The sequence below is a fragment of the Heterodontus francisci genome, chromosome 37 (assembly GCF_036365525.1).
Source record: "Heterodontus francisci isolate sHetFra1 chromosome 37, sHetFra1.hap1, whole genome shotgun sequence".
Classification (NCBI taxonomy): domain Eukaryota; kingdom Metazoa; phylum Chordata; class Chondrichthyes; order Heterodontiformes; family Heterodontidae; genus Heterodontus; species Heterodontus francisci.
This window is the reverse complement of record NC_090407.1, coordinates 42,299,840-42,315,232: the sequence shown is the minus strand read 5'-3', so window position 1 is coordinate 42,315,232 and position 15,393 is coordinate 42,299,840. Positions and strand designations below refer to the sequence as shown.

General features: G+C 46.5%; 1 long non-coding RNA gene across 1 annotated transcript in view; it reads left to right on the top strand.

Moving 5' to 3' along the window:
- LOC137351932 (uncharacterized) overlaps positions 1–15,393 on the top strand; it is a 105,177-nt gene that overhangs the window by 54,808 nt on the left and 34,976 nt on the right. The window lies entirely within an intron of this gene.

Here is a 15,393-nt window from a genome sequence, read left to right as displayed (position 1 = left end):
CCCTCCTCACTAAAAAACGTACCTCCTCCCCCTCCCCACCAGGGTTGCGCCTCGTTTCCCTGGACGGGGATCCGAAGACACAGCAATGCCGGCCGCCGGGGTGAAGATCGCGGCGGTACTTCAGGAGGCAACGGGAGACTCATTAATTCAGGTGAATTAATCTATTTAAATGTTTAAATGATGGTCCCATCACTGGGCGGGGGTTGCCACCATGAAGCCTTGCTACCGCTGGCAATATCGAGCCGGGCCCTGCTGGCGTCGTGGTCTGTGGCGGGCCTCATCTGGGGCAATCTTCATGCCCCCCAACCCCGCCATAGATCCCAACGTTGAGGCCTCTGTAGAATTCAGTCCAACGATGTTAAAATTGCCAGGAAGCTGAAAACGCTGAACTCCCAATTCATTTCTATTATTATCTGATACGATTAAGATCAAAAATATTAACTGTGCAGGAGTGTGCTGTATCAGACAGCAACCAGCTAACATGTTTTCAGTCTGTCATTTCCTTGTCAAGCTGCCGTATAACATATAATCTACAACGTTAAACATGGCAATTATCACCATTTTTGATCGAAGGCGGCAGCAGAGACTTCAGTAATTCCAATATGCCCACAACATGTCATATTTTCTGTGGGAATTCTTCAATGTTCCGGATGAGAAATGATACACATTTTAATCAAACTACTTGATTTGATAGGGTAAATGGAGAGAAACTGTCTCATCCGATGGGGGCATAACTTTACAGCTGGAGCTAGGTCATTCAGGGGTCATGTCAGTAAACAGATCGTCACACAGAGTAGAAGAAATCTGGAACTCTTTCCCCCAAAATTCTGTGGGTACTTGGGGCCAACTGAAATTTTCAAGACTGGTATCGATAGATTTTTGTTAGGCAGGAGTTTTAAGGAATATTGAGCAAAGGTGCCATGAAGTTGAGATACAGATCGGCCATTGACCTTTTTTTTGTCATTCCTGGAATGTGGGCATCACTGGCAAGGCCAGCATTTATTGCCCATCCCTAATTGCCCTTGAGATGGTAATTGAGTGGCGAAACAGGATCAGGGGGTTGAATGGCCTCCTGCTGTCCCAGTGTTCCTTAACAGGTAATTCAGACAACCTCTATACACAAAGCTTTGTGGGTACAGTGGAGATGCAGTAATCTTGTGAAGAAGTTGTGTGAAGCATCGGAAAGGCACAGGCCAGAGTTCAAACCCTTTCAACTTCTTATTGAATGCCATTTACGTGGTGGGTGAAAGAAAAAAGAAAGACCTTGGGCTGAATTTTACTAGCCCCTCAGCGTCATGGATTGTGGTGCGGAGGCCCATAAAATTCTTGCGGAAGAGGCCCACCTCGACCTCACAATGCAGAGAAGGTCCCACCGCATATTACCGGCAGAGATGGGACCTCGGTGCGGCACCCCCCACCCTCCCTGCTGCTCAGCGGCGGCACCCCAATTATAATATGTGAAGAACTACTTACCGCTCCTGATTATGCATCTCGCCTCCTCTCGATCCACACTTCCCTCATTTTATGTTGAACGGGCAGCCATCACACGCCGTCCCTTTCACAAGCCGACGGGACGTCGGAAGCAGGAGTATTAGACAGTGAAGTTCAGTCCAGATATACAGAGGTCTCAACTCTGAATACTTTAAGGGAGGTGGGAGGGGGTGGGACTAATGGAGGCAAAGCTCTGTAGATATGAAGAGAGGTATTGCGTACCCTCCCTCCATGAATGGTGTCCGCTCTGCGCCATTGTACGTTTGTGTGTGTGAAGGAGCAATGGCATTCTAGTCACCCTGTGTGTGGGGAGGGTGCCCGAACCGGCAGGAGTGTAAAGGTTACCTGGCTGATGAGGGCAATCGATGCAGCTGGTAGAATTGTCATGTGGTCATCTTAATAAGAGCAAAGATGGGTGATGCCATACCACACCACATAGTTGATCCATGAAAGCAACTGATGTACCCGTCAACAACAATGCCTGTCCTGTTAGGAGCCTTCCTTTAATTGAAGGAAACAACTTTATTTATCACATGGAACTGGGTATGGCTCATCCTAGATTGTGTGATCCGCTTCTCCTGAGGATCCATATACGCCAGAGGCAAAATCAACTGGCAGGTGCAGTCCAAGTAGAGGCCACCGGTCTTGAGCAGCAGCCCCCAAGGGGATCTCGCCATTACAGGTTGCCATGCATCTACAGGCCCCACATTACATGCCATCAGATGTCAGAGCACCACTGTCAGAGGTGATTGTGCATGTAGAGAGGGTGATGACTCGTCTCTGTGCCCTGCTCAATGATGACCTGCAGCCCATGGGATTCAGTGGACATCCTAGGCCAGCGGTCCTCATAATGGCAGTGGCTCTTAAGCTTGATGCCTATGCAGCATTTCAGGGGCCCACCAGAGACCTTTGTGGGGTCAGTCAGCAGTGCACCGCTGCATCAGGGAGGTCACTGATGCCCTGCACCGGAGGGCCAGTGTATGTCCGCTTCAGGACGGACCCTCACAGCCAGGCCCAGAGAGTCATCGATTTCGGCACCATTGGCGAAGAACCATAGGTTTTAGGGTTCAGAGACTGCACCCATGTGGCCATCAGGCCTCCCACCAGGCTACCACCTGCAGATGTTACCATTAAAGGAATCCTCTCAATCTAGGTGAAGCTGGGAGATGATCACCCTAGATGCTTCATGTAAATCTGTGCCCGCTTTTCAGGCAGCTGCTATGACACCTGGATCCTGCGCCAGTCCCAGCTGCCACTGCTGTTCATTGAACTGGCTTAGATGGAGGGGTGGCTTCTTGGAGACAAGGGCTATCCCTTGCAGGTATGGCTCCTGACACCAGTGAGTGACCCCACCACTGCTGCAGGGGAGAGATACAACGCCAGCCACTGAGCTACAGGAGCCGCCATTGAGCAGGTGATCGGCATGCGGAAAACGCGCTGCCAATGCCTGGATAGATAGGGTGGTGCGCTGAACTATGGGTCGTAAAGGCCAGCTCCTTTCTTTGCTGCTCTGCACAACTATGCACCCAATAGGAGCCAGGCCTGGCATGATGAGGAGAGACGTCAACAGGATTCCGCCTCGAACTATGAGGACGTTGAGGACCTACAACATGAAAGATGCATGGGACCCAGGCTCTGCACGTAAGGCTAGCAGTGAGCTAGGGATGTATGGAAGTGGTTTATCAGACAAAGGCTGTCTGCTCCATAGAAACCGACATGAGCTCTGCAAGCCACACATCACCCTCGTTCACCTGCTGTGCACCAGTCTACATTTGCAGCATCCCTGTGTAAACCATTAGAGGCAGTAGCTAACTGAGCCAATGTCCATGTCACTGCATCTGTAGAGATGCTCATGAGTAATGGTGGCATGGTAATGATGTTATTGCATATGTTGGCTCTCCTGAAGGGCCAACGGTGCAAAGGGATGTGACATTGGCGTTACATGCTGGCACACATCATTCACACAGAGAAAAGGACACACATGTTGGTGAAGAACATTTAGTGAAAGACATATTTACATTGCTGTGACACCCGTGCATTCCCATTTTTGGCAGTGTGTTCTCTGTATACGCTTGTGAGTGCACCTTCTTGATGCAACCTCTGCGCTAGCAGCCTGACTGGAGGAAGGTTGCTGATCTGATTGCCCTGGCTGTGGATGACTTTAGCAGTCATCCTCTGCGTGCACAAGGCCTGGAGGACCCCGGCTGGCTGGGGGAATGATCGTTCATCCTCTTCTGGCATTGGACCGTTTGACGCCGGATGGCCCCACGGCTACTCACCTCCACTGCCACTACCAGCCAGGCTGCCTTGGTCAGGTGGGAGGGCCTCTTCTTACCATCGCTGGAGAAAAGGACCTCTTTCCTTGCTGGCAAAGCCTGGAGAAGAGTGAGCAGGGAGGCATCGCTGAATTGTGGAGCCACCCTGGAGCACCCCTCTGCCATCCTCCGTTTTTGATGTGGTCCTTCAAATGCAAAGGTGATTCCACAGGGTAACAGCTCTAACTTCTGGCAGCAAGGCTTTCCTTGCACATGTTTGAAAACCAATGCAGGACGAGCGAACGTGGTCACAGACCTGAAAGTTAACTCTGCTTCTCTCTCCACAGATGCTGCCTGACCTGCTGAGTTTCTCCAGCACTTTCTGCTTTGCTGCCAGATTGACAGCAGCCCCACTCTTCAATTGTGAGGTAAGTATTGATTTGACAGCTGTTGACAGGCATTTTAAATAGGGCCCCAGCACCTGCTGCACAGCTGACAAAAGGTCCCTCACTGCATTTCCCCACGTAATATTGGGGGGGGGGGGGGGGTGGCGGGTGGCGTGTCGCAGTGATGCTAATGAGCCTCTGAGCGTCTTATTGCGAGGGCTCTGCGGCGGGCGCTCAGTGCAGGCAGATCGCCAACTTCAAAGCGCAGTGCCACGATGTGTGGCATGCTAATAAAATTCAGTCTGTATAGAGCACCTTTCACATCCTTCGGTTATCCCAAAGTGTTTCACAGCCGATGAATTATTTGTGAAGTCACTGTTGTTTTATAAGCAAATATGACAGCCAATTTGTACATAAAAAGTTCTCATAAACAGCCATGAGATAAATGGCCACTTCATTTATGTTGATTGAGGGATAAATGTTGGCCAGGACGCCAAAATATCTTCTCTAACTAGTAGCACCTGGTCTTTTCTGTCAGCCTGAGAGGGTACACAGGGCCTCAGGTTAATAACCTCCAACAACACAGCCTTGTACTAAATTATCAGTTGAGCATATATGCTCAAATGTTGGGGTGAAGTTTGAACCCTTTCCCTGTGTGCTCAGAAGTAAGGATGCTAGCAACTGAGCCAAACTTGGGCCCGATTTTAACTCCAACTCCTCTTGGCCCCATAAAGGAAAGAAATACAATCACCCATGTTCGGCCTCTTCTCAGACTCAACCCTTTTGTTTTGTTTAGTCTGATGGCAGATATCCCCATAGTCAGAGCTCAATAGTATGATCAGGACCCATGCGTATGTAAAAAAGAACCTCGGTGGCTTTGGGCAGGATTCCTTATCGTCTGCTCAGGTTAAAATCGCGGTGTGTAGGACCCTGGCAGCTTTTCGGTGGGTAGCTGACTGGGTGATTGTACTGCTCGGCTTCCTCCAGGCAGATCAGGTTAAAATCATCCCCAAGAGTCATCTGACATTAATATCGTCGAATGTAAACACCCGTCTGAGTGATTTTATATCATTCACTTAGGAGCCTTCTTTAAGGATTGTAAGAATCTGTAACTTTAAGTCAAATTTGTGGTTGAGATTTGCAAAAGTTATTCAACCCAGAGGGACATCGATGGTTCGAATAAAAAGCAAAGTGCTTTTTCCTTCAGGCAGTTGTCAGGTTGTTATTTTATTTCCCACAGATAGACGAGATCATTCATCTCCGATGAACAATAACACTTTCAGGATATAGAATGTTTAGCAAGCAGCCCAAGGGTTGTAAAATCAGCTTGAAACCAACAAACGGCCATACTTCAAAGTTCTGCATTGCTTTGATGCAAAGTTAGAAACTTGATGTTTCAGTAAGTCTGATAGGAACAAAACTGGATATAAAGGACACAGAGTCATGGAATGGGATTTTGCATTGTTGGGGAGGGTGGATTTTGGGTGGACAGTCACTTAAAATGCACCCCCCCCCATCCCCCCCACCCCTAGGTCAATGTGCCGGTTTCCCTATGGGAGACCAGCACAGTCAGATTTCAGAATGTACCGACGGAAAACGGAAGAGGCAAACCATCTGAATTCTTAAATGATGTTACAACTGAGGCGGGAGGAGTGCACTGTTTTTCTTTGCCCCACTTCTCCACGGGGCACAGCATATATTTAAGAGAGAGAGAGAGAGAAAGAGAAAACACACAGTGGGAGCAGAGCTTTAACAAGCGTGCCAAAAGGAACAGAGTGGGAGACAACAGAGACATAGAAACATAGAAAATAGGAGCAGGAGTAGGCCATTCGGCCCTTCGAGCCTGCTCCGCCATTCACTTTGATCATGGCTGAACATCCAACTCAGTAGCCTGTTCCTGCTTTCGCCCCATACCCTTTGATCCCTTTAGACCCAAGAGCTATATCTAACTCCTTCTTGAAAACATACAATGTTTTGGCCTCAACTGCTTTCTGTGGTAGCGAATTCCACAGGCTCACCACTCTCTGGGTGAAGAAATTTCTCCTCATCTCAGTCCTGAATGGTTTACCCCGTATCCTTAGACTATGACACCTGGTTCTGGACTCCCCCACCATCGGGAACATCCTTCCTGCATCTACCCTGTCAAGTCCTGTTAGGTTTCTATGAGATCCCCCCCTCACTCTTCTGAACTCCAGTGAATATAATACTAAACGACTCAATCTCTCCTCATATGTCAGTTCCGCCATCCCAAGAATCAGTCTGGTAAACCTTTGCTGCACTCCCTCTATAGCAAGAACATCCTTCCTCAGATAAGGAGATCAAAACTGCACACAATATTCCAGGTGTGGCCTCACCAAGGCCCTGTATAATTGCAGCAAGACATCCCTGCTCCTGTACTCGAATCCTCTCACTATGAAGGCCAACATACCCCATTTGCCTTTTTTACTGCCTGTTGCACCTGCATGCTTACATTCAGCAACTGGTGTATGAGAACACCAGGGTCTCGCTGCATATTCCCCTCTCTCAGTTTATAGCCGTTCAGATAATAATCTGCCTTCCTGTTTTTGCTACCAAAGTGGATATTCTTTCATTTATCCACATTATACTGCATTTGCCATGCATTAGCCCACTCATTCAACTTATCCAAATCACCCTGAAACCTCACAGCTCACCTTCCCATCCAGTTTTGTGTCATCTGCAAATTTAGAGATATTACATTTAGTTCCCTCATTTAAATCATTAATGTATTAACATCTCACACTGAAGAGTGTCTGCAGAGACTCATCGACAGGATTGCGGCTTCCTGCAATGAATTTGGCCTAACCATCAGCCTCAAGAAAACGTACATCATGGGACAGGACGTCAGAAATGCTCTATCCATCATTATCGGTGACCACGCTCTGGAAGTGGTTCAAGAGTTCACCGATCTAGGCTCAACTATCACCAGTAACCTGTCTCTCGATGCAGAAATCAACAAGCGCATGGGAAAGGCTTCCACTGCTACGTCCAGACTGGCCAAAAGAGTGTGGGAAAATGGTGCACTGACACGGAACACAAAAGTCCGAGTGTATCAAGCCTGTGTCCTCAGTACCTTGCTCTACGGTAGCGAGGCCTGGACAACATATGTAAGCCAAGAGTGAAGTCTCAATTCATTCCATCTTCGCTGCCTCCGGAGAATCCTTGGCATCAGGTGGCAGGACTGTATCTCCAACACAGAAAACCTCGAGGGGGCCAACATCCCCAGCATATACACCCTACTGAGCCAGCGGCACTTGAGATGGCTTGGCCACGTGAGCCGCATGGAAGATGGCAGTATCCCCAAAGAGACATTGTACAGCAAGCTCGTCACTGGTATCAGACCCACCGCTGTCCATGTCTCCACTTTAAAGACGTCTGCAAACATGACATGAAGTCCTGCGACATTGATCACAAGTCGTGGGAGTTAGTTGCCAGTGGTCGCCAGAGCTGGTGGGCAGCCATAAAGGCGGGGCTAAAGTGTGGCGAGTCGAAGAGACTTAGCAGTTGGCAGGAAAAAAGACAGAAACGCAAGGGGAGAGCTAACTGTGTAACAGCCCCAACAACCAATTTTATCTGTAGCACCTGTGGAAGAGTCTGTCACTCTAGAATTTGCTTTTATAGCCACTCCAGGCGTTGCTTCACAATCCACTGACCACCTCCAGGCGCTTACCCATTGTTTCTCGAGACAAGGAGGCCAAAGAGGAAGATATTGTGAATAGCTGGGGTCCTAGCACCGATCCCTGCTGTACCCCACTAGTCACTGCCTGCCATTCGGAAAAAGACCCATTTATCTCTACTCTTTGTTTCCTGTCCGCCAACCAATTTTCTATCCATCGCAATACACTACTCCCAATCCCATGCGCTTTAATTTTACACACTAATCTCCTATGTGGGACTTCGTCGAAAACCTTCTGAAAGTCCAAATAAACCACATCCACTGGCTCCCCCTTATCAACTCTACTTATCAACTCAAGGACAACATGAAGACAAAAACTCAGACATACCATATTGGAAAGGCCAGAGGCAGGCTGGAAGATTGGGAAACTTTTAAAGATCAACAAAGGGTTATTTAAAAAGTAATAAAAAGAGAAAAGGTAAATTATGAAAGAAAACTTGCACAAAATATAAAAATGGATAGCAAAAGCTTCTATAAGTATATAAAAGGGAAGAGAGTAGCTAAAGTGAATGTTGGTCCCTTGGAGGCTGTGACTGGGGAGTTAATAGTGGGGAACACAGAAATGGCGGAGACACTAAATCAGTATTTTTCCTCTATTTTCACGTTGGAGGACACTAGTACCATCCCAATAGTACCAGGTATTGCAGAGGTTATAGAAAGGGAGGAACATAGAACAGTCATCATTACTCGGGAAAAGTGCTGAGTAAACTATTGGGATTGAAGGCAGACAAGTCCCCAGGGACTGATGGCCTACATCCTAGGGTCTTAAAGGAAGTGGCAGTGGAGATAGTGGATCCTTTGGTTATATTATTCCAAAATTCCCTGGATGCGGGGAAGCTTCCAGTGGATTGGAAAAATGCTAATATAACGCCCTTATTCAAAAAGGGAGGGAGGCAGAAAGTAGGAAACTATAGACAAGTTAGTTTAACATCTGTCGTTGGAAAATTGTTAGAAACCATTATTAAAGAAGTAATAACAGGCCATTTAGAAAGTCAAAATGCAATCCATCAGAGTCAGCATGGTTTTATGAAGGGTAAATCATGTTTGACTAATTTGTTAGTGTTCTTCGAAGATGTAACAAATAAAGTAGATAGTGGAGATCCTGGAGATGTAGTATATCTGGGCTTCCAGAAGGCATTTGATAAGGTGCCGCACAAAAGGTTAATACACAAGGTAAGATCACAAGGGGTTAGGGGCAATTTATTAGCTTGGATAGAGGATTGGCTAACTGTACTCTGGGTGGGGGACTTCAATGTTCATTATCAAGAGTGGCTCGGTAGCACCATTACTGATTGAGCTGGCCGAGTCCTAAAGGACATAGTTGCTGGACAGGGTCTGCAGCAGGTGGTGAGGGAACCAACAAGAGGGAAAAATATACTCAACCTCGTCCTCATCAATCTGCCTGCTACAGATGCTTCTGTCCATGACAGTATTGGTAGGAGTGACCACCGCACAGTCCTTGTGGAGACGAAGTCCCGCCTTCACATTGAGGATGACCTCCATCGTGTTGTGTGGCACTACCACAGTGCTAAATAGGATAGATTTCAAACAGATCTAGCAATGCAAAACTGGGCATCCATGAGGCGCTGTGGGCCATCAGCAGAGTAGAATTGTACTCAACCACAATCTGTAACCTCATGGCCCGGCATATCCCCCACTGTACCATTACCATCAAGTCAGGAGACCAACCCTGGTTCAATGAAGAGTGCAGGAGGGCATGCCAGGAGCAGCACCAGGCATACCTCAAAATGAGGTGTCAACCTGGTGAAGCTACAACACAGGACTATTTGCATGCCAAACTGCGTAAGCAGCATGCGATAGACAGAGCTAAGCGATCCCATAACCAATGGATCAGATCTAAGCTCTGCAGTCCTGCCACATCCAGTCATGAATGTTGGTGGACAATTAAACAACTGACTGGAGGAGGTGGCTCCACCTATGTCCCCATCCTCAATGATGGGGGAGCCCAGCACATCAGTGTGAAAGATAAGGCAGAAGCATTTGCAGCAATCTTCAGCCAGAAGTGCCGGGTTGATGATCCATCTCGGCCTCCTCCTGAAGTCCCCAGCATCACAGATGCCAGACTTCAGCCAATTCAATTCACTCCACGTGATATCAAGAAACGACTGAAGGCATAGGAGACTGCAAAGGCTATGGGCCCAAACAATATTCTGGCAATAGTAATGAAGATCTGTGCTCCAGAACTCGCCATGCCACTAGCCAAGCTGTTCCAGTACAACTACAACACAGGCATCTACCCGGCAATGTGGAAAATTGCCCAGTTATGTCCTTGACACAAAAAGCAGGACAAGTCCAACCCGGCCAATTATTGGCCTATCAACCTGCTCTCAATTATCAGTAAAGTGATGGAAGGTGTCATCAACAGTGCCATTAAGCGGCCCTTGCTTAGCAATAACCTGCTCAGTGACACCACTCAGCCAGGGCCACTCAGCTCCTGACCTCATTACAGCCTTGGTTCAAACATGGACAAAAGAGGTGAGGCATCAAGGAGCCCTAGTAAAACTGAAGTCAATGGGAATCAGGGGGAAAACTCTCCGCTGGTTGGAGTCATACCTAGCGCAAAGAAAGATGGTTGTGGCTGTTGGAAGTCAATCATCTGAGCTCCAGGATATCACTGCAGGAGTTCCTCAGGGTAGTGTCCTAGGCCCAACCATCTTCAGCTGCTTCATCGGCGACCTTCCTTCAATCATAAGGTCAGAAGTGGGGATGTTCGCTGAAGATTATACAATGTTCAGCACCATTCACAAGTCCTCAGATAGTGAAGCAGTCCATGTAGAAATGCAGCAAGACTTGGACAATATCCAGGCTTGGGCTGATAAGTGGCAAGTAACATTCATGCCACACAAGTGCCAGGAAATGACCATCTCCAACAAGAGAGAATCTAATCATCTCCCCTTCACATTCAATGGCATTACCATCGCTGAATCCCCCACTATCAACATCCTAGAGGCTACCATTGACCAGAAACTGAACTGGAGTAGCCATATAAATACCGTGGCTACAAGAGCAGATCAGAGGCTAGGAATCCTGCAGCGAGTAACTCACCTCCTGACTCCCCAAAGCCTGGTCACCATCTGCAGGATACAAGTCAGGAGTGTGATGGAATACTCTCCACTTGCCTGGATGGGTGCAACTCCAACAACACTCAAGAAGCTCGACACCATCCAAGACAAAGCAGCCCACTTGATTGGCACCCCAAACACCACCTTCAACATTCACTCCCTCCACCACCGACGCACAGTGGCAGCAGTGTGTACCATCTACAAGATGCAGTGCAGCAACGCACCAAGGCTCCTTAGACAGCACCTTCCAAACCCGCGACCTCTACCAACTAGAAGGACAAGGGCAGCAAATGCATGGAAACACCACCACCCACAAGTTCCCCTCCAAGTCACACACCATCCTGACTTGGAACTATATTGCCGTTCCTTCACTGTTGCTGGGTCAAATTCCTGGAACTCCCTTCGTAACAGCACTGTGGGTATACCTACCTCACATGGACTGCAGCAGTTCAAGAAGGCAGCTCACCACCACCTTCTCAAGGGCAATTAGGAATGGGCAATAAATGGTGGCCTAGCCACCGACGCCCAGATCCCATGATTGAATAAAAAAAACAGAAAACAGAGTGTCGTGATAAATGGGTCCTTTTCTGGTTGGCAAGATGTAACTGGTGGGATGCCACAGGGTTCGGTCCTCGGGCCCCAACTATTTACAATCTATATTAATGACTTGGATGCAGGGATAGAAGGTGCTACAACTAAATTTTCAGATGACACTAAAATAGTGGGATAGTAAGTTGCAATAAAGAAATAAGAAATTTACAAATGGATATGCATAAGTTTGGTGAATGGGCCAAAATATGGCAGATGTGGAGGCTTTAGAGAGGGTACAGAAGAGGTTTACCAGGATGTTGCCTGGTCTGGACGGTATTAGCTATGATGAGAGGTTGGATAAACTCGGATTGTTTTCATTGGAATGACGGAGGTGGAGGGGCGACATGATAGAGGTTTACAAAGTTATGAGTGGCATGGACAGAGTGGATAGTCAGAAGCTTTTTCCCAGGGTGGAAGAGTCAGTTACTGGGGGACATAGGTTTAAGGTGCGAGGAGCAAAGTTTAGAGGGGATGTGCGAGGCAAGGTTTTTACACAGAGGGTGATGAGTGCCTGGAACCTGCTGCTGGGGGAGGTGGTGGAAGCAGGTACGATAGCAACGTTTAAGAGGCATCTTGACAAATACATGAATAGGATGGGAATAGAGGGATACGGACCCTGGAAGTGCAGAAGGTTTTAGTTTAGACAGACATCAAGATCGGTGCAGTCTTGGAGGGCCGAATGGCCTGTTCCTGTGCTGTACTGTTCTTTGTTCTTTCGTTCTTTGTTATTCATTTTGGTCAGAAGAATAGAAAGGCAAATTATTATCTAAATGGAGAGAAACTTCAGAGTGCTTCGGTGCAGAGGGATCTGTGCATGAATCTCAGAAAACTAGTATGCAGGTGCAGCAGGTAACAAGGAAAGCAAATGGAATTTTGGCATTTATTGCTAAAGGAATAGAGTAAAAGTAGGGAAGTGTTGCTGCAACTGTACAAGGCATTGGTGAGACTGCACCTGGAGTAGTGGTCCCCTTACTTGAGGAGGGATGTAGTTGCATTGGAGGTAGTTCGGAAGAGGTTCACTAGATTGATTCCAGAGATGAGGGGTTTGTCTTATGAAGAGAGATTGAGCAGTTTAGGCCTTTACTCTCTAGAGTTTCAAACAATGAGAGGAGATCTAATTGAGGTATATAAGATGATTAAGGGGATTGACAAAGTAGAAGTAGAGAAGATGTTTCCTCTGGTGGGGCAATCTAGAATGAGAGGTCATAGTTTTAGGATAAAGGATAGCAGATTTAAAACAGAGATGAGGAGAAATTACTTCTCTCAAAGGGTCGTGAGTCTGTGGAATTCACTACCCCAGAGTGCGAGATGCCAGGACATCAGTAAATTTAAGCAGGCAGTAATGGGTTGAAGGGTTATGGAGAACGGGCGGGAAAGTGGAGATAAGGCCGAGACGAGATCAGCCATGATCGTATTGAATGGTGGAGCAGGCTCGAGGGGCTGAATTGCCTACTCCTGCTCCTAGTTCATGTGTTCTTATTTTAAATGTTTCACCCAGGTACCGATACTGCCAATTAGATACTTTATCTATTTTCGTTCCAGAATAAAATCTACCAACCAGGTTTCTTTAATAAACAACAAAAGTATTAATTTATTATAAAACAAGACTTATCCAGTAAAGATGCAAAGCATTAACACACAGATTGAAATATGAAAGTTCCCTTTTGAAATTAGTCCCAACAAACACAAGCACACACACACATTAAAATCCTCCTCCCCCCTCCACACAGGTGTCGCGCTACGTTTCCCCGAACAGAGATTTGAAGGTGCGGCATTGTCGACTGCCCAAATGAAGATCGGTGTGGTGATTTAGGAGGCGACGGGTTCTTCATTAATTCAGGCATGTAAAGTACTTTCCATATTTAAATATAGGCCCCGTCGCCAAGCGGCAGGGCATCCACCATAAGGCCTCGCCGCCACCGCTGCCAAGATCGGCACGGGGCCTGTCACCATTGGGTAGGTGGCAGGCCTCCGCCGCACCGATCTTCATTGCCCCCCCCACCGCTTATGTTCCCGACGGCAGAGTGGCTTTAAAATCCAGCCCCTTATGTCTTTCCTATCTATCTTTATAAGGTCTGCAAACTTAGCTACAATGCACTCAGTCCCTCATCCAAGCCATTAGTATAGATTGTAAATAGTTGAGGCCCCAGCTCTGATCCCTCTGGCATTCCATTGGTTACAGTTTACCAATCTGAAAATGCCCCATTTAACCGAACTTTCTGTTTCCTGTTCACAAATCCTCTATCCATGCTAATATATTACCCTCAGATACAGGCCATCAGGTCCAGGGGACTTGTCAGCCTTTAGTCCCATTAGTTTTCCTAGTACTTTTTCTCTAGTGATTGTTTTACGTTCCTCCCTCCCTTTTGCCATCTGATTTTCTGCTATTCTTGGGATGCTTTTTGTGTCTTCTACTGTGAAGACAGAAACAAATACTTGTTAAGTCTCTGCCATTTCCTTGTTTCCCATTATTAATTCCCTCGTCTCACCCTCTAAGAGACCAACACTTACTTTAGCTACTATATTTGGTCTGACACATCCCATTAATTACCGTTCTATCTCATTTATGAGCCCTGGAAAAACTTAACAGCTCAATACAACATTCTTATAAGGTCTTTAAAACAAAAATCAAACATTACCACTTGATTCCTGGAATTAACGCTTTTTTTGTCCATCATTTATTTCAGGCAACCTTTTGTTTTTCAAAACAACCCATTATATTGTGACTGAATTTTTTTTTAGTTCAAAATTAGGCCAAATTCAAATGCTTTTGTCAATCCTCAAATTATTTCTCCCCAAAAGAAACTTTATTCCTTGATACTCAGGAACCACCTAGATTGCTTTTCATTAGTTTCTTTTTTCATTTTTCAAATGAAAATTTGATTATCGCTTTAAAATTCAGAAAAACTTTGCTTTCTTGAATGCTTGAAACAACAATTCATCTCAAATTATTGTATCAATTCCAATCTCAGAAACAATGAACCCAGGCTTGGTGGTTTTTACATTAAAGACAGAACTCCAGGAATTAATATTACCCCTTCTTGAACTCTTTATTCCCGAAGACAATGAACCACCCTATATAGGTTAAAGCCAAGTCATTGAAAGGCAAAGCCTTTAGTTCAAATCGTCGCCATGCTGTAACATTGGATGTCTGCAGATAACATCTCCAGTTGCTAGATCTCTCATTACAGTATTCATGTGGAACTGGAAAGCATGCTTATCTGTGCAAAAGAAAAAAAATAAAGGGGAAAATGTTATGCTCTCCCCTCGGGCGCGTTTGGAAGTGGGGAGTGCATAAAATCAAGTGGGATGGTGGCGGAGTGGGGGGCAGGGGGGGGATTCCTGCCACCATCTCACCTCCGCCAACATTTAGTCCAGGGTGGAAAGGCCTTTGAGGGACATAGCACCTGAATTAAGGAAACTAAGGCCTAGGAAGAAATAGCATTCAGAAAGAATTGTCCACAAGATAGATATGGGTGAAGGGAAAGCTGGAGAATCTTTTAAGTCCATGCTTGACCAGTTACTTGAAGCATAAGAGCTTAATATCTTGGAATTACCAGCCTCAAGTGGAAGTATATGGACTGTTGGGATGTTTGGGATGGGAGTCCTCCAGTATATTACATATATACCACCTTTGCCAGAAGATTTGGTAGAGTTAGTGACGCATATAGTCAGCCTCAACAACATTATCGTACCTTGGCCCAGAAACAGACAGAAAAATTGATCAGCTTGTTATGGAAGAGATGGGAAATGTCAGAGTAAATGCTTGTCACCCATATTTTTTGCATGTACATCCACTTGAGAGTGAAGTGCAAAAATCTGCAAAGTTAAGTGAAATTTGTGGTTGAGATTTGTGAGAACGATTCAAACCAGGGGGGCATCAATGTTTCAGA